Source organism: Callorhinus ursinus, unplaced genomic scaffold (assembly GCF_003265705.2).
Source record: "Callorhinus ursinus isolate GAN/ISIS: 27379988/994484 unplaced genomic scaffold, GSC_fseal_2.0 scaffold29, whole genome shotgun sequence".
Lineage (NCBI taxonomy): Eukaryota > Metazoa > Chordata > Mammalia > Carnivora > Otariidae > Callorhinus > Callorhinus ursinus.
Window position 1 is genome coordinate 11854974 of NW_027397091.1, and position 18858 is coordinate 11873831.

Genomic DNA, 18858 nt, shown 5'->3' on the forward strand with positions numbered 1-18858 from the left:
CCCTTCATCAAGAAATCATAGTACTTTGAAACATTAGCTCATCAGTCCTTTTGAAATTTCTATGAGGAAGTGACATGACAAGTAATGGTGTTCTTTTTCAACACAAAGGGAAATTCAGGTACAGAATGGTTAAGTTTGTTGCTCCCAGTAACAAACTATGTCCATGTTAGGCGCATGGCAGATAACTCAAGTATCACCTGTTTAGGGCAAGAGTCTATGGCAGGTGTTGGCCAAGGCCAACTGCCTGTTTTTTATAGATAAAATTTTATTAGAATACAGCATTTGGGGGCGCCTGGGTGGCTCAGTTCATTGGGCATCTGCCTTCAGCCAGGGTCATGATCCCGGCGTCCTGGGATTGAGTCCCATATCGAGCTCCTTGCTTAGCGGGGAGCCTGCTTCTCCTGCTTATGCTCTCTCTCTCTCTGTCAAATAAATAAAATCTAAAAAAAAAAAAATACAGCATTTGTTTCCATATCATCTATAACTGCTTTCATGAGACAGTGTCACATAGTTGCCACAGGAACTCTATGACCAGAAAGCCTGGAACATTTACTATCAGGCTTTAACAGAAAGATTTTGCCAATTCCTGGTCTTTGGCAATCCCTATTTTTTATAAAGGAGGAAGCTGAAATTCAGAGAGGTTAAATATTTATTGAATTTTACTGAATGTACATGATTTAGATCCCTACTGACAAAAGTGGTAATAAAATACCTGCCGTCTATTTCTTGGGACAGCTCTTGCTTCTGTTGCCTCAATAGAACATCACCTTGGGAGGATGATCTGAAGCCTTTTAAATCTTTCAAATTATAAGGCCACCTTGAAAAAAAAAAAACCTTGAAAAAAAAAAAGGGTCATTTTTCTCAGTAGGGCCATACCTGGAAAGTGAGTAAGTCAAGTCTCTGAAGGGAGAGTTAATTCAAACCACTAAAGTATTAGGCAATAAATCTTTATTCATTTCTTCCTCCAGTGGTGGTAGCTAATATGCTGAAAGGGAGCCTGTAGTCCAGAGTAAATTCAATTTCTAGAGTAGGTAACTCATGAGATGGTTCCCAGTTAGTCCTCTGTGATGCGTGACCTGATTTCCGCCATCATGGGCTCCACCAGCAGGTGTCTGATTGTGAAGGCAGTGGAGTGGGCATGCTGTCAAGAATATGACTCTGTCAGGCTTTGATGGAGATCTGAGGGCCCTCATGAGCCCCTTCCATAATTAAATGACTTATATTACACAAAGAGAAAAATGGCTCTTGAAGAATATAGAACCATCTTCCTTCCTGAAGAGAGACATGGGATTGTTCCTCCTAAAACCAACTCTGATTGGCTCATTTTCCTTAAGTGCTTTAGGCATTTAATTACTATTTGAATCTATTTCTTCATAATTACCACCCCTTTCATTTATATTAAGCAGTTTTATACATTTTTATCTCCTTAGTGATCCTTATGATGAATGTGGAAGTGAAAATGGCAGAAAGATTATAAAACACAGAGTGGTGGTTCTCAAAACGCACTCCTTGGAGCAGCAGCAGCACCTGGGGATTTGTCAAGAGATGCAAATTCCTTTGCCCCACCCCAGACCTACTGAATTAAACTTTGTGGTTTAACAAACTCTCCATGTGACTTTGATGCAAACTTAAGCATGAGCATCATTGACCTAGACAGTGGTGGAATCCTGAGCAGAACCCTTGGCTTTTGATTCCTTACCCTAGTCCTGTTTCGCTACACAACATAGGCATCCTTTTGGGTTGCGGATTAGGGCTTTCTTTGAAGAGAACTCAGACATGCTCTTCTTTTCCTTTGTGGCATGTTCACAGTTAGTATTTGTTTCCTTATTTATTGCCTGCCTTCTCAAACAGACTAACAGTTTGAACAGAGAAAAGTCCTGTCAGTCTCATTCACCCCTGGTATCCTTAGTATCTGACATATCCAGAATCAAGTTCATGGCCTCTGATACATGTTTACTGGAGGAATTAATGAAGGCATTGTCTTTGCGATAGTCATAGCTGCCACTGCAGGAAACCAACCAAGAAGACACTCAAGATAGGACTACGTGATACCAGAAATCTGCAGAGCTAGTACTGCTACCATCTCAGCATCTCTGTTATCCTGTCACCAGCCATGCTTCTTGCTCAAAGACTCTAGCAGTGAAAGAAAGCACAGGGGGACAAAGTTTGCTCAACTTGTCCACATGGCACCCAGATAACCTACACTTGGATTACTTTCTTTCATTTTCTCTCTCTCTTTTTTACCCATTGTAATAACATAGATTCCATCTCCAAGTGGCTTTGTGATGAAATAACTAAAGGACTCTAATAGTAAATAGTTGCTTCTAAAAATAACAACATCTTGGAAGCAGCTAGTATTTACATTGTTGTAAATGTACTAGCTGAACGTAGACTAAGTGCCTGTGCTTGGCTTGCGCTATTTGAGATCTTAGCAGGCCTTCAGAGGACACTGTCTATACCTTCTTTTGCCTATGTGATCAATAGGAAATAACAGTGTAAATCAATTCTGGGTAATAGTGTAAATGGGCTCTCGAAGGCAATTCCTGCTGTGAAATAAGTAGTTAGCTGTGACGCTGGCGTTAACCGCAGTAGGGGTAATCAGCCTTTGGATATATTTAATCAGAGTTATCAGCTAAGATTAAAAAGAAAGCCACTGTTGTGCAGGGATAATCATTTTCAGGATTTAAAAGATGAATATTTGAAGGTGTTCTCATAAATTAAAGCCATCAGAATTGCTTTGAGTAATTTGGGATGCTTTGAGGTCAGGCACAAGCAAACAGGAAAGGTTAATTTCAGAGCCACAGTAGTTAATGTGCAGGAACTGAGGAATACATTTATAGAAATAGTGAATGCTGAGTTAAACGAAGATTTCCCCCCACTGCTAAGAGGTTCCTTGAGCTATTACTAACCTATGTGATTTGATTAAAAAGTGGGCAACACATAAGAGTTTGTAAATTTATTAATTATCCCTGCAATTAATTATGAAGCCCAAATACTAAATATTAGACTACATTATGGCTTGATTAGAGGTGTTTCCAATTGAAAACATTGATAAAACCAAGTTCTTCCCTATAGAATTAAAGATTGATTCTGGGTCAAGAGCACTAAACATCAAGGTAGAAAGTCTAAAGAGAGGTCTTGAATCCAGGATATTCTAATTGTTTGGTAAAGTTCCTTAACCTCTGAGCCTAGGTTTCTTCATCCATAATTATCTGGGGATAGTCATATCTACCTTGGGTGAATTTGTTAGGATGCAGAACCCCTGTTTATCAGGGTAAGATATAATATAGATATATGGCTCTATTATTACTTGTAAAATACTTAACATACCTCATTTACTTATTCAGTTAGTTTATTGAGTACTTATTCTGAGCGAGAGTGCTCTTCTGGAATGTAGAAAACTATAGTGAAAAAGCTAAGGTTCAAGTACTCTGAGATCTTAGGTTCTTTGCACAGAGAGGCAGATAATAAACAGATTCACATAAGAGCAAAACACCTCAGATCATGGTAAGGGATATGAGGAATATAAAGAGTGGCAACAGAGTGGAGAGTGGGAGGGAAAGGGTTACTTTTCCCATGGTGGTCGGGGAACACCACCCCTTAGAGATGGTAATGGAGCTGAGACCCCATAAGCTATCCAGGAGAAATTTATTTCTGGCAAAGTTAAAGCATTTTACTATAGGGTTAAAAAAATTCACCTTGCCTGATATCTAAAACAAGATAGTCCCTGACTTTTTCAACTGTTCTTCCTTGGTATGGATATTATATTTCAGTTCTGACATATGTATAATCTTAAGTTTAGTCCAGTTTTTGGAGCTAATAGAGGTAATGCTGCTGCAGCAGCTACTGGAGTGGACAGGGATTTTAATGATTCTCTTATCTGACCTCCTAATTTTACAGTTAAGGAAACTGAGGCCCAGAAAGATTATTTAATTTTTATTTTTTATTTACCATGTGAAAAGTGACAGAGCAAAGACTAGAGTCTGGGTATCCTGACTCACAGTATAGTGCTCTGTCTGCTGAAACATACTGCCTCTCCTAGTCTCTTAGATAATACTAAATCTCTATAGGGGTGTTATGAAATTAATCAAATATTAAGGGAGTTGATGTACATAAACATGCTTTTGAAATACTGATTTCTTATTTTTATATGGTACTATATTAATAGTCATTTTAAGTGAGCTATGTATACATGACATCATGAAGTCTACCAGTAATATTTATGACAATAATCCATCTGAACATATGCAGTAGTGACTGGTGTTTGAGAAAATATGGGAGTCATAGATAGGAATTAAGAAAAAAAATAGGCCCATACCATCCTCAAGACTTAGACATTTGTTCCTGCTTCCTCCTGGTATCTTGTTCTCAGAGGAAGGGGAAGAGCTTCAAAAGTCATTTTGAGAAACTTAAGATGAGAACTTTATTGGTTTTAAAGATACATCCACAAGGTTGGTATTTCTCCCCTGGAGAGGTAGAGTTTAATTCCCTTCACCTTGTATGTGGCCTGAACTTAATCACTCCTTTCTAGTGAATAGAATATGTCAGAATAATGGGAAATACTGAGATTAGGTTACAAAAAGACCATGGCTTCCATCTTTAATTCTCACTCTCTTTCAAATCACTCTGTTTCCTAGGGCTGCCATAACAAAATACCACAAATTTGATGGCTTAAAAGAGCACTTTGTTCTCTCATAATTCTGGCAGCCAGAGGTCTGAAATCAAGGTAGCAGGGGGAAATCCGTCCTTGCCTCTTCCAGCTTCTGGTGACTCCAGGCATTTCTTGGGTTATAGCAACATAACTCCAAACTTTGCCTCCATTTTCACATGGCTATCTTCCCTACTCTCTTTTTTCTTCTCCTCTGAGGACACTTGTCATTAGGCCTACCCTATTCCAGAATGATACCAAGGTCTTGAGATCGTTAACTTAATTTCATCCACAAAGACCCTTTTTCCAAATAGGCTCACATTCAGATTCTGGGACTTAGGTCATGGAGATATCTTTTTGGGGTCACCATTCAGTACACTATATACTCTCTCTGGGTGAAGCAGCTTGCAGGTTATGAAGCAGCTCTGAGGAGAAGAAAACCTGCAATCGTGTTGTAAGAGAACTCAAACAGCCTCTGAAGAGACTCCTAAGGCAAGAACTGAGGTCTGCCTGTAACAATGTGAGTAAACTTGGAAGGGGATCTTACGAGATTTGCCTACAGTCATTAAAGTGAGCTTGGGAGCACATCCTCCGGACCCAGTTGAGCTTTCTGCTATTCACAGCCCCGGTGGAGCTTGACTGCAACATCATGAAAGACATGGAGCCAAAACAACCCAGTGAAGCCACTCTCAAATTCCTGTCCTGAAAAACCTGGTGATAGCAAATATTTATGATTTTAAGTTTGGGGTATTTGTTACATAGCAATTGGTAACTAATACAGCAACTATAGGCATGAAGTTCATTTAACAAGATAAGGAGCCCACTCACAGAATGGTTGGTGTCTATTTTCTTAGCACATGACCTGCCAGGCTAAGGGACAGGTGAGGTGACATGCAAGGTGAAAGCAAAAAGAATTTGGGGTAATGTGACAATCAGTGATCTTAAAATCAAAAATGCGACCATACTCCATACCATACCTCTGTCATAGGCAGTGCACTAGACTGGTAAACTGTTATGAATAGAACCAAATATTTATGAATAGAAACTTGTCATTTTTATATTAAATATTTATATTTTACATTTAGTGTATGTTAAATACATATGTATTTATAAAGATAGGTAGATAGGTAGATAGATACACTTATAGATTAGAGGCAAAGAGAACCCAAATTCAGCTTAGCAAAAAGCATTGGGAGAAAAACAACACACACCCAAACACACAACTGGGTATTGATATTTACCTGATATTCCTTAAGTGTCTTTAGTCTTTGCACTTGTTACTCACATGCTCTTTATTGTTAGGAATTGCTGTTTTCATTTTGAGGGGAAAATTAATTCAGCCTTTGTCCTGTGTGGAAGCTGCAAGCTGAGTGAAGCAGAGCTAGCTTCCTATTTACATTTATGGCAGTGCCCTTCTAAATCTGTTTGCTCTACCAGGTGGTGTGTTTCCCATTAGCTCCTTCATTTGTCAGAACCACCTAGAGGTTGCTTGCTCCATTTCTAATCACATGCTATTTGTGAAATCCCTATAATTTCCTAAGGCCTTCTGAAGATTTCCTTTTCCTACCTGTGACATTTTGAGGAAAGATTTATTCCTCCTCTATATTTATTCTGCTTAGCGAAGATCACCAGAGACAACCTTAACTGTATTTTTGCAAATTTTCCTTCAAATTGTGTCTGTATTATATTTAGAGTACAGTTTGAAAGTCTGTGGAGTGCAAGGGGCTATCTTAGAAATTCCTTCCATTTACAGACACTCAGGTTTTGCTTTCTTACATCATGGCTCATGATGCCAAACCTGTCTTTCCTTACACAGCCAGATGATTGTGTTCCTGTTGTTACGTCCCTCCTATACTTGGGTGTGTCAGATGCGTACACATGCATGTGTCATTTCTCATGTACTCCGTTAGAAGTATATTCTCATTATGCTGAGCACAGATTTTCTTCTGCATTATAATGTTTTGTGAGAATGGAACTCAGGGTTTTTTTTTTTTTTTCAGTCTGTGGAGCTGTTTGGAAAGCATTCTGGGAGAATTTGGGTTTGTGGGTGGCTGGATGGAACTGGGGTGGAGAGTCTGCCAGGATCTCCCAGAAACTCCCAGAAGGCAGGCAGAGGAAGGATAACTGCTGTGCTGCGTAGGCTAGCAGGACTGGGCCCTTCTCCTCCACGCATCTAGAACATATCTTACCTATTGTTTTAAAATTAAGAAAAGTCATTTTGGTTTCACATCTTCTTAATAATATCGAGTGCCCAAATAGTTGAGTGGATGCCAAGAATAACGAGAGATTGAGAAACCCCACATCAAAGTGTATCCATCGAAAATGGCCAGGGCTCTGTAGAATATTACAGTTGTGAGATCAATTTGTATAGCTATCCACCTAGAGGGAGGTAAAGTTTAGAGAACCACATATCATAAAAGAGTTAATTTTCTAACATTCCCTTACATTTTCTGTTGTCTCTAAAGCAGTGTTTCTCCATATACCAAATTAACTGGTTGTCATGGGCACCAAACCTGTTACTTTAAACACAATATCACACTCCAGGCAACATTCTATTGTTTATGCCTATTGTGAGATTAACCAGCACATGGCATTTTTTTTCCACCTTGTTTTCATTTTTCTTTTACCACTTCATTCAGAAATGATGGGATCAGTATTTCAAAGCCTGTATGTGAGATGTTTCTATTTATTATTCACCATGGTATAACAGCAGCTTTTTATTCATCACTGTCCTTGAGGACATACATTTGGAAACAATGGAACTTTTGGTAAGTCTCACAATTACAACAAAGCTGGAAAGATATCTGGAAATCACTCTTTTAGCAAATGAGCCAGTTCCTTAATGAGAATTAAGGGCTAGGCAAGACTTTGTATCCTGTTAAGATTATATACTTTGCATTTAACAGTCTGTCTGGCACACAGTAGGTGGTGATAAGTGTTTCATTCATTCAGAAAACACTGACTGGTTCCTAAGATATGTGCCAGGTGCTTTGCTTATCTTTTAGGTAGAAAGGATGTACAAAACAGAGAGACACCTCACCCTCATGGAACAACTGAGTCGAGATGAAATGATTCAAGTGACTTGCTCAAGATCACACAGATATTTAAGTTATAAAACCTTGCCAGGAATCCAAATTGTCAGATTCTCCATCTATGGTCCTTTCTTCTTTTCCATGGAGATTTTATTTGGGGGATCTAATAATGAGGAGATCTGAGGGTGATGACCTTCTTGCCTCATGTTTTCTTGGGGTTTTACTAGGCAGTGACCAATGGAAACGGTCACTGGATTCTGATATATTTGTACCTGGGATGGGGAGGAGGGGCATTGTCCAGTATAGTTAATGTCTAGTAAATAAATAAATGTCAGTTTTAGTGTTACTCCTGTACTTGGGTATATCATATGCTCAAGGTCTCTCCCAGGCTAGTATAGAAAATTATTCTGGAAATCATTATTTTAACCTTTAGAGCATGTTCCTATATCAACCATTTCTATCTTATTAGGGAACTCTTCTGGACACTGCCCTCCTCATTATAGTATTTCTCTAACATTATCCAACATATTATGTGTATTTCAGGCTTCAAGATTATTTTATGTCCTTCAGTCATAGAGGTAATTTCAATTAATGTCTAATAGCAAGCTAGTAATTTTCCCTCAAAGGGAAATTCTGTAGTCCAAAGTCCCATAGCTGTCTCTGGAATGGATTCACTAGCTTTTGCCCTATGCTCCGATCCACAGTCCACACTGGGATATTTCATAGAGAATTTGTCCTCATCAGCACTCTAGTTCTAATCTATACCATGTGGGCCTGGGCAATCTTATCCATTCCCATTTAGTAGGTCCAATTAATACTGCTTGAAGAACAGATTTATATACCTTCTCCTTTATAATACTAGGTTAGAGAAAATATTCCCTAGACAGATACAGTGTCCATTCCCATAATACATTCAGATAGTAGACATGCAGCCACTTCATAAGTATCCTGTTCAAACATACCAAATATTCTGCTCTGACAGTTTAATCCCATCAACCCTTACATTTCTAACTGCATCCTCCACTAGGATTTCATTAACAGGTTTTTGTTTTACAATATGAGGTATGAAAAGTGTTCCTCAGCCAGACATCATATCCATTCCCATAAAACATTCAGGTCAAGGTACGACTTCTTCACATAAAGCCTGTTTAAATATTCCAACTTTCATAATCCTATCCTTTATATTTTTATATTCTCTAAATCTAATTGTAGTCCACTTCCAGGCTTAACCAGTGAGTTTTGGTACCACAGTTCTTGTGGCTTTCCTATCCAGGGATCCCAGTAACTTCTCTTCACCTCTGACCATTTTAACTACTCATATATATAAGGCCTTGGGTCCCCAGTAAGGGGTTGAGATAGGGAACCTTACCTTTTTTGTCAGTCTTTATCTTGGCTAATCTGCTTGACTCTTGCCCCATGCCATTCCAGGTCTGAATTTTTGCTGTAATCTTTGCCTTCTGGCTTTTAAAATTCCTCTAAATTAGAATATGTAGACTCATTTGAGGCCTTTTAATGTTGGAGGACCTGCAGGGAGCCCCTTTGGTCCACCCAGTCTTTAGTAGTGCTTTATTAAGATCTTTGTTTCAACCTCATCAATGTCCATGTTATTCATCCTTTTTCTTAACCATCTAAAGAGGGACGCCTGGGTGGCTCAGTCCCTTAAGCCTCTGCCTTTGGCTCAAGTCATGATCCCAGGGTCCTGGGATGGAGTCCTGCATCGGGCTCCTTGCGCAACGGGGTTCCTGCTTCTCCCTCTGCCTGCAGCTCCCCCTGCTTGTGCTCGCTCTCTCTCTCTCTCTCTCTCTCTCTCTCTCTGATAAATAAATAAATAAATAGATAGATAGATAGATAGATAAATAAATAAATCTTTTAAAACAAATAACCATCAAAAGATTTCCACCCTGCCAGGATTCCACTCTTAAATTTCCCCTTTCTTTTTCCTTTGTTTCACCATTATCAACGTTTACTATATTTACCCCATTTCTTAACCATTTAAAAAAATTTCCCCCTTGCTAGGAAAAGTCCCTTGACTCTTCCCTCTGCTTCTTTGCATTCTCTTGTTGATTAATCTAGTATTTTTATTAGCATCTGTAAGACCCATGAGGAGAAGCTGAGACAGTAGATTTGATAAAGCTTCTCAGACTGTTGCTTGCTATTGTAGCAGTAAGTGGATGTCCATGCAGGAGAGACCCATCCCCCCTTTAATTGCAGAATTACCCTGACCTGGATAATGGGCATATTCAGTGGGTGGATGTCCCAATTGTCATAAAACCATTCCCACATGGCTTGTATATGATGCATATAAACTGTTTCATCTGGAATGTTCCACGTGACATTTATAGGGGGAGTTGGATAGTCCCCCTTCTCAGACTCAACAGATCTTATGGGTAGCTTTCATCCAATATACCGTGCTTGCTGGCTGTTACCTTGGGCATAACTCGTTGTATATCTGGATCATATATAGCCATCTGTGACTGTTCTACATTGAGCTGTGAGTCCTATACAAACCTAAACGTGTTCTTCTTCCTTGCAGCATTCAAAACAAAAGACCATGCTCCTATATTACTCACTTTCACGATCTATTTTAGTAAAGATTCTTCAGGAAGCTGATGACATAGATCCACAAAATAAGACAACTCCTTCACAGAATACATGCTGGTTTAAGTAGTTGCTTGGTTTTGTCATCTTCCCCACCCCCAACAATGACTACCTTCTCAGCAAGCACAGGTACTTTCCATTGTCCTGGTATAATTTTTCCTTTTGTAGGCAGCTTTGAGGCTAGCAGCCTTCTCACCACCAACCAGCTAAAAATTGAGCGTTCTTTGACCCTTTCCTCAGGTTTGATAATTTGCTAGAAGAGCTCACAGAACTCAGGGACACACTTTACCTACTATTACTGGTTTATTGTAAAGGATACAATTCAGGAACAGTCAAATGCAGAGGGCAAGATATGGAGTGCGTGGAGCTTCCCAGTACCCAGTGTGGTCAACCTGGAAGTATTCTAAAGTCCGGTGTTTAGAGCTTCATTAGGTAGACATGGTTAACTAAATCACGGGCCACTGGTGATTAACTTGATCTCCAATTCCTCTTGCCTCCTTGGAGTTCCAGAGGGTGGGGCTGAACGTTTTAACCCTCTAATCACATGGTATCTCTGATGACCAATCCTTCCATCCTGAAGCTATTTAAACATCACCTCATTAGTTATAAACTCAGGTATGGTTAAAAGGGGCTTGTTATGAACAACAAATGTTTCTATTACCCACATCATTAGGAAATTCCAGGGGTTTTAGAAGCTCGGTGTCAGGAACTCTCTCTCTCTCTCTATATATATATATACACACACACACACACCCACACACACACACACACCCACACACACACACACACACACACACATAAAAAATAGTCATCAGTCTCACAACTTAACTATATTTATGCAGAAATATACTTAAGTATACGTGCTAATAATATGTATCCTTGTACCTACATGAAAACTAATTTCTTTCCCAGAAGGATCCAGTTTTACCACAGAACTTTACATCTGGAAATTAGGGTTAACGTGTTCTTGCATTAAAGGCACCTTACAGGTATTTTTTGAGACATGAGATTTAACCATGACTTTTGTGTGGGGGGATATGTACTCATATGCTATAGTTTGAAGAAAAGTTATTTTTAGCATCTTATATTCATATAAAGGTCCTAGGAACTATTTTTAAGCAAGGTGCCATATAGTATTCAATTACAAGATATTATATACTTAGTTTTATAGAACTATTTCAAAAATTTAATAGAACTTTTAGATTTTAAATATCTCGCCTAAGGCAAAACAAAAGTTCCATTTGTAAAGCTAAATATCACTCAGCTATTGAGTTATTCTTGGATGTAGATGGATAAGCTTGTTCTTTTACAGTTAGACCATATGGTGTTCATTTGTTTTTCTGTGATAGATGTGCCAGATAGCCAAAGCCTTTGCTTAGGGGAAAGGGGATCTGTGATGTGTACTTATTTTATGCCATTCTCTCCACGTTGTACAGAATACATTTAAATCGGGCAACTAAATTGCTTACAGTAGTAAAATACATTTCCCTCAGTGAATGTTGGTGCTTTTTGATGCATGCTGATTTGGGTTCTGACACAGTCATAATCTACATGCCAAACACATGCATTTAGTGAGTTAACTAGTTTGTCAGAGCAGTCTCTCCTTCCTCCCTGGAGAAAGGGCTTATCATTGATGGCCTAGGGGCCCTTGTCTCAAACTTCAGAGTGGAGTTTCCAATTAAAAAAATACATCCTGTAGCATGGCAAAAATTTGAGACTCCGACTCATCTTTCTTACTTGCCTTCTATGAGAGACTGTGGTCATGAGGCCTGCAGTTGACAAGATAAACAGTAAATCTATTGAAATGTTGATGCTTAAAAATGTACGAAATATAAGTGGAAAACAATGTCATTAATTTTACCTTTGCAATGGATGGACAAAACAGAAGTATATAAATAATGATTTTGATAGCCACAAAGCACTCAGGTTTCTCTTTCTATCTTTTGCATTTCTGTATGTCACTGGTATCCACATACATTTTGTAGATACTTTCTACCTATGACTTTCTGATATTTCAAATGTAGGGCTTCCATGATTATTCACCTTCTTTTACTTTCTTTCCATCTTGACTAGTCTAAATTGAAGGCTTTTTAAGGTCTTGTATGTTCTCTTTGTCAACTCTTCAACATCTATACTTCTAAAATATGCTGTTGGATTCTTGATAACTGTGTCCTTCAAGCTTGCCTCATAGGGTGATGTCACTTGACTGAAAAGTCCTCTTGGTAATCCAGTAATTAAATCTCTCTTGGGCTGAATTGCACTGTACAGTAAGTGACATAATGAAGTTTTACCTTATTTGTTAGATGAATGAATGGGAATTTTGCTGTTGCAAATTATTAATATTTGATGCTGTAAAGCAAGCATTGGGGCTGTGGAGGAGAGCTAGTGCAATCATGTCTTCTTATAATGCTCATATCAGTGTATTAAAGGTAGTTTCACTGAAAAGAGAAATACCCTTGTAAAGAATGTGTCAGGCAGTCTCATGAAGCAGGCTGATGAGCACGTTCTGTATGTCACTGAGTTCTGTGCATCAGGCCATGTTGTAGATACTCCTGTAGAGTACCTCATTTTTATCTTCAAAGCAACCCTATGTGATAGATTCTGTTATCATCCCCATTTTATGCATGAGGAAAATCAGATACCTAGAGGTTAAATACCTTTACTAAGATCTCACAGCTGGTAAGAGTGGAGTGAGGATTCAGACTAGGTGGTCCCACTCCATAGCTCTGCACTCATAAATTTTATGATTTTATCTCCTCCTTAGGCATGGACATTTGCTTATAGATGAGTTAATTTTATTGCTCTTATTTCTCTTTGATTTCCTTGCCTTTTTTAAGAAAGTTGATGATATTTAGAAAGCTTTATTTGTTTAACTTAAAAATATGTTTAAGCTCAGTAAAGTACTGAGAAAAATAACAAGCGCTCATGCATCAACTACCAATAATTAAAAAAACAAAACAAAAACGATTAACATCTTGGCCTCTTTATTTCCACTCATTGTTTTTTAAATTAAAAAAACAAAACAAAACACATTTTTGACAAAGTTCTTCTCCTCAATCCCATTCCTTCCTTTCCTCTTTCCCATTCCTTGCCCAGAGCAACCACTACTAACAGCTGGATATAAAACCTTCTAGACTATATTTTTTATATCTCTACCACAGATTTAGAAATAACCATAAACCTTATACACTATAGTTTTATGTGTTTAAATGTACATATACAGCCTCGTCATACAGATTATACTGCTTCTTCACCTTTTCATCCAATATGATATTTTGAAACCTCTCCCTAGTGATTTATCTAGCTGTAATTCATTTTTAGCTGCTGTATTTAATTCTGTCTTACAGATATGCCATATTTTATGTGTCCTTTTTCCTATCAAGGTTGATTAGTTGGTTTCCAATATTTTCCTATTATAAACAATGCTGAAACCCCTTTTGACTCCTATCCATGTGCCTCCTCAAGTGAATTGCTGACTGGGAGGGCCATGCACTATATTTTCCTTTAATTTGAGAATTAAAGGAAAGAATCAGCAAGTGCATTACTTTGAGACAATGATTAATAATAAATTATATTGCTAACAGATTGTCTGTGTCCATGCTTTATGAAGTCCCAGCAAATAAATGTGAGGTTTATGTGAGGTTGAATAAAGGGAACTCTGAGCTGAGAGGCAAGAGACCTGGATTTTCTCCCCAGGTGTGCTCTAACCTAGTTTTATGCCATAAAACAATACATTAATGAACTCTGAATCTCATTTTTCTCAACCAAAGATGGGAAATTTTTAGTAGTAGATTTTTTCCTTACTATTTCTTCCAGCACAAGACTATCTGAGTTAAGGCTTGGCCAGGTTTTCTTTAATGTTAACACACCTGCTCAGCATTGAACTAAATGACCCACAGGCCAAACAAAGTCTGCAGGGCACCCCTAGGCTTCCCCTGAATATGGGACCCATTCCTAATTCCAGAGTTCCAGGCATTTGGTCCTTTTGGTCCCTCAGCTTCTTCCCTTTCCCACTGTGTAAATACTCCAGCTCTCTTGGAGAGAGACAGAGTTCCTGGACAGGGCAATTCTGAACCATGTGACCCTCAGATTCCTCAAGGGGCATCAGGCTTCAGTTATCCTCAGTGGTATCTGACATGATAACCACACTCTTGATTGTCCCTTTCCTTCTTCTGCCTGATTCCTACACCACCACCCCCCACCCACCATTGTAATCTGAGCTTATCTCAAGGGCTTCTTAACAGGGGAAACCCAAATAAAGATATGCATCTATTCAAATCTTGTCTCTTCTTCTACCACTAGCCCAATTCCATAGGTTTCAAAGGTTCTTCCTGACCTACTAGAACTCATGCTCATAAAGCTGCTCTGGACCTTCATGGCATTTGTCGTCAGGACCAGTTAAATGCAAAACTGCATGTAGTGATTCATGTTCTTACCTTTGTGTCCCTCCTCCTTCCAGTCACAAAATGGACTGCCAAAAGTCAGGAACTTTTTTCTTGTGTTGCTTTGGTTTTATTTTTAATGTTCCTCAGTGCCTAGGGTGAAACTAGCACAGACTATACACATGGAATAAGTCTTCATTGAATGAATAATGTAGTCTTAATAGACCCATACCCCCCAGGCCAGATTTTGCCAATGTCAGGCATCTCTTCTCTCTTCTTCAGTTTCTTTGCCTTTTAATTAACTTTCCATTAGTCTTCTAGTTCTTGGTGACCTCCTGAGGGCCTGGCAGTCAGAAGGTTACAGACCAGGCCATCCAGTTTGTTATAGGGGTAATATAAAGAAATGCTCTCTCTAGTCACACTTTCAGAACATTTCAGGCAAATTGGCAGAAATAAGTGGGAATGCAAATGTGTGGGGAAGTAGCAATTTGAATTTTCAATTTTTATCTAATCCTTTTAATTCTAAATTCATCCATAGCATTGTTTTACTGTCAAAATTATATGAATTTAAAAACAAACTCAAGTATTAATGATTCCAAATGTTTTGCTTCAAATATTTTTTCACATTTTCCCCGTGAGATGAAGTCTCTTTGTTTCTTTGTTTTCTTGCTCTGTCTCTCTCTCTCTGTTTGGAATCCACCTGATCGAAATACAAATTTTAAATTTTAAAGTTCTCTATTTTATTTTGGTTAAATATCTCATACGGTTAAAAGCTTGTAGATGAATTCAAGTGAGTGAAACTGACAGCTTATGGTTTTGTTTAGCAAATGACTATTTCTTCTCCTCAAATTAAATGCTGAGGCCCCCATTTTTACTTTCTTTGTGAAATGAGGACGAGTACTTGTGGCCTCTGTCTTCCAAGACTTTCAGCAACTGAGGGCATTGTTACTTATTCTGAGAGTTTAAAAACAGGGAAATATATATATATATTTTTTTTTTTTACTTTTTTGTTGTTTTTATTATGCACTACATTAATACACTGCATAATCTTCTAGAAGGGGTAGAGGAGTATGACTGAGTTATTTTTCATCAATCGGGAAAATGCTTCCTTGATCGATATTCTCCAAACCCTTTGACATGTGGTAACGATTAACTCCAAAGACCCGCCCAACTCTTTGCATCAAACTCCACTGATATGGATAATAGGCAACCCTTTTCTCCATGCCCACGTTACTGAACCTGTGGATGTGCGCCATGGCTATGCCGCGGATGACCAAGCACACGGCCATGATGCCGATCCTGGGCAGGATCTCGAACCACATCGCAGCGCAGTTGCCAGAGCCAAACCTTGCCTTCCCGGCCCTGTAAAGGTGATGCGGCCTCCAAAAACAGGGAAACTTTTCTTCTCCCCTCAACAGTGTAGCACTCTATTTGTCATTTGTTTGAACCTGTTTAGTGAGTACTGATTTTGTAAAATATATTCCCAAAAGCTTGTTTCTCGAATTCAGTTCTTTTTGAACTGTGCACAACTTGGTTGGGCAGAAGAGGCCTCCCCGTTTGCTCTGCTTTATTCTTCCTAAATGGACTTTGTCACTGTCCCTCCGGTTGTCTCCAGAGTTCGTCACAGATGATCTCCTTTTGTTGGCAGAAAGCAGGCAGCGCAGGAGACTGCAGGGCACAATTGCCGAAAGGTTCCTCTTTCAATTCAGGTTTCTTTCTAATTTTAACTTATTTGGTGCTGCTGTGGAAAAGCTGTTTGCCTGAAATAAGGAGAATAAATACATGATACCCTACATATGGAGTTCACAAAATAGGATGCAGAAATCTAGGAGCTAAAATTTAGATCTAAGGCACAAATTCTCTTTTCTTCTTCCCCTCCTTCCTTTTTATTATCTTTTTTCTCTCAGCTGATAGGACGGACAGGGTTGGCAAGAGTGAAAGAAGAGGATGCGAGATCTTACGCATTTGTTTATTCCTCTCCGTTTGAAACATGTGACGATGCAGGATTGAGCGTCATTCTATCAGCCTCTAAAAGACTGAGGCGGCAGCCATGTGGAATGAGCTTCCTGATCTTTGCAGAGTCCAGAAGCTTTCATGGAAGAGCACTGAGAGCAAAAGCCTACCCCTCACCCAGGAGACCCACAGGGACAGGGCCCAGTAGTTTTGTTGAGGTTCCCTGCATTAGAACCGAGGTATACTGGCTCTAAATATGAAAAAATTTGAATAGAATTCTATATATATATTTTTTTTTACATGTGTATTACATCTTAACATTTCCACAGAAGACTCTCAGTTTTCTTTCTGAAGGTATTAAGGCTGGGACTGTGTTTCTGTTAGGTAGAGAAAATGTATCACTCTGTCCCGCCTCCCTAGAGCTGTCTTGATTTTTAAGTTTCCTGTAGCTTTCAGTGCTGAGCCCCTTCCAGGGTGAGAGTTTCTTCCTCTGTGAAGCTCACTCACCACAGGCGCAAAGATCAGAGTTGAATTCCCTGCTTCCACCAGTATTGTGTTCAGACTCAGCAGGCACATTTTTTTACTTTTGACTGGAAACTTGTAACCAAACCACATATATGTAAATATGATAGGGAAGAAGGTCATCGCAACTATTCAAACAAGTCATGGGCCCACACAAGAGAAAGATGAACTTCTCTATCATTAGCAGTTCACACATAGAGCAGATACTCAGTTACATATTATCTTAGGTTCTACATTAAAACAATGCTAATAATAGCATTCAAGTTAATAAAAATGCTCATATATCTAACAACTAGAAATTTTTACTTATATGAAGGCAATATAGCCTAGTGGTAAAGAACTCTCTAGATTTGGAAACCTTGATTTGAGCCTTGTCTTTTCATGTAACCAGCTGTATACACTTAGGAAATTACTGAGCTCTGGACTTTAGTTTCCTCATCTATAAAACAGACACATAAGGATTGTTCAGAGGATTAAATGAGATGACATGTATGACATTTACCACAGTACCTGAAACTCACTAAGCATATCAATATTAGCTAGTGGTAGCATTTCAGTCACTTTCCTGTTTATTATGACATTTCATCTTCCTGACAACCTTACAGTGTAATATATACCAGGGGTGGACAATTTTTTTTCTGTAAAGGGCCAGATAGTAAACATATTTGGCTTTGTGGACCATTCAGTTTCTTTTGTAGCTAACTCAGCTCTGCCCCCTGTAGTGTGAAAGAAGCCAAAGACAATATAAATGAAGGAATGCATCTGTGTTCCAATAAAACTTTATTTACAAAAACAGGTGGCAAGCAGATTTGGCCCGGGGACTGTAGTTTGCTGATTCTTGGTAACTCCCTATTTGCTATTATCTGTATTTTATAAATAAGAACATGGAAACAGATTGTTAGGAGATTGCCTATGAGCCCATTGCTAATTAGAGGTACATGTCAAAGTAACATATATTGTTCATTTTTCAGTTCAGGCTTTCCCGCAGAACAGTTTATGATGGCCATTTCTTATCTAGTGATCATCTGCATTGCCTGAGAAAGACTTGTTTGCATTATTGGTTAGAATGTGGGGCTCCTATGAGCATTCTGTTTTTACTTTGTTTTATGGCCAAGTCTTCAACTTCAAAGGTCAAGACAACCTTCTTGCTAGATGCAAATCCATCAAAAGAAGAAATGGGCAAAGGCAGATGCCTACATCAGTCCTAACCAAGATTATGTGGAGAAATGTAGAGCCTCAAATCAGTTTTCAAGACTTGTATCTAGTTAGGGCACCTGGGTGGCTCAGATGGTTAAGCGTCTGCCTTGGGCTTAGGTCATGATCCCAGGGTCCTGGGATCGAGTCCCGCGTCAGGCTCCCTGCTTCTCCCTCTGCCTTTCTCTCTCTCTCTCTCTCTCTGTCTTTCATGAATAAATAAACAAAATCTTAAAAAAAAAAGACTTGTATCTAGTTATAATGGAATGTATTTTTTCATTCAAAAGTGTATTTCTGGGTTCTCTATCTTTAAAAGAAGGGGCTAATTGGGGGGATATGGATCAAAATACTGAAAAAAAATTAAGGTACTTTTATGGAATAAGTTCTAACTTTAGAGTTTTGTGTTTTTTGTTTTGTTTTGTTTTGTTTTGTTTTTGGTTCTAAAAGATATCCCTAAGAGAGGAGCATGGAGTCTGGCTTGGGCAAAGTCTTTTACACATGGTTCTAGGATGCACGCTCATTCATACAC

At 38.7% G+C, this 18858-nt stretch overlaps 1 protein-coding gene and 1 pseudogene across 2 annotated transcripts in view; one reads left to right on the forward strand and one right to left on the reverse strand.

Annotated features, from left to right (window-relative positions):
* The window catches only part of MACROD2 (mono-ADP ribosylhydrolase 2), a 2080661-nt gene that overhangs the window by 745586 nt on the left and 1316217 nt on the right, over nucleotides 1-18858 (forward strand). The window lies entirely within an intron of this gene.
* Nucleotides 15740-15982, reverse strand: LOC112827996 (NADH dehydrogenase [ubiquinone] 1 alpha subcomplex subunit 1 pseudogene; annotated as a pseudogene).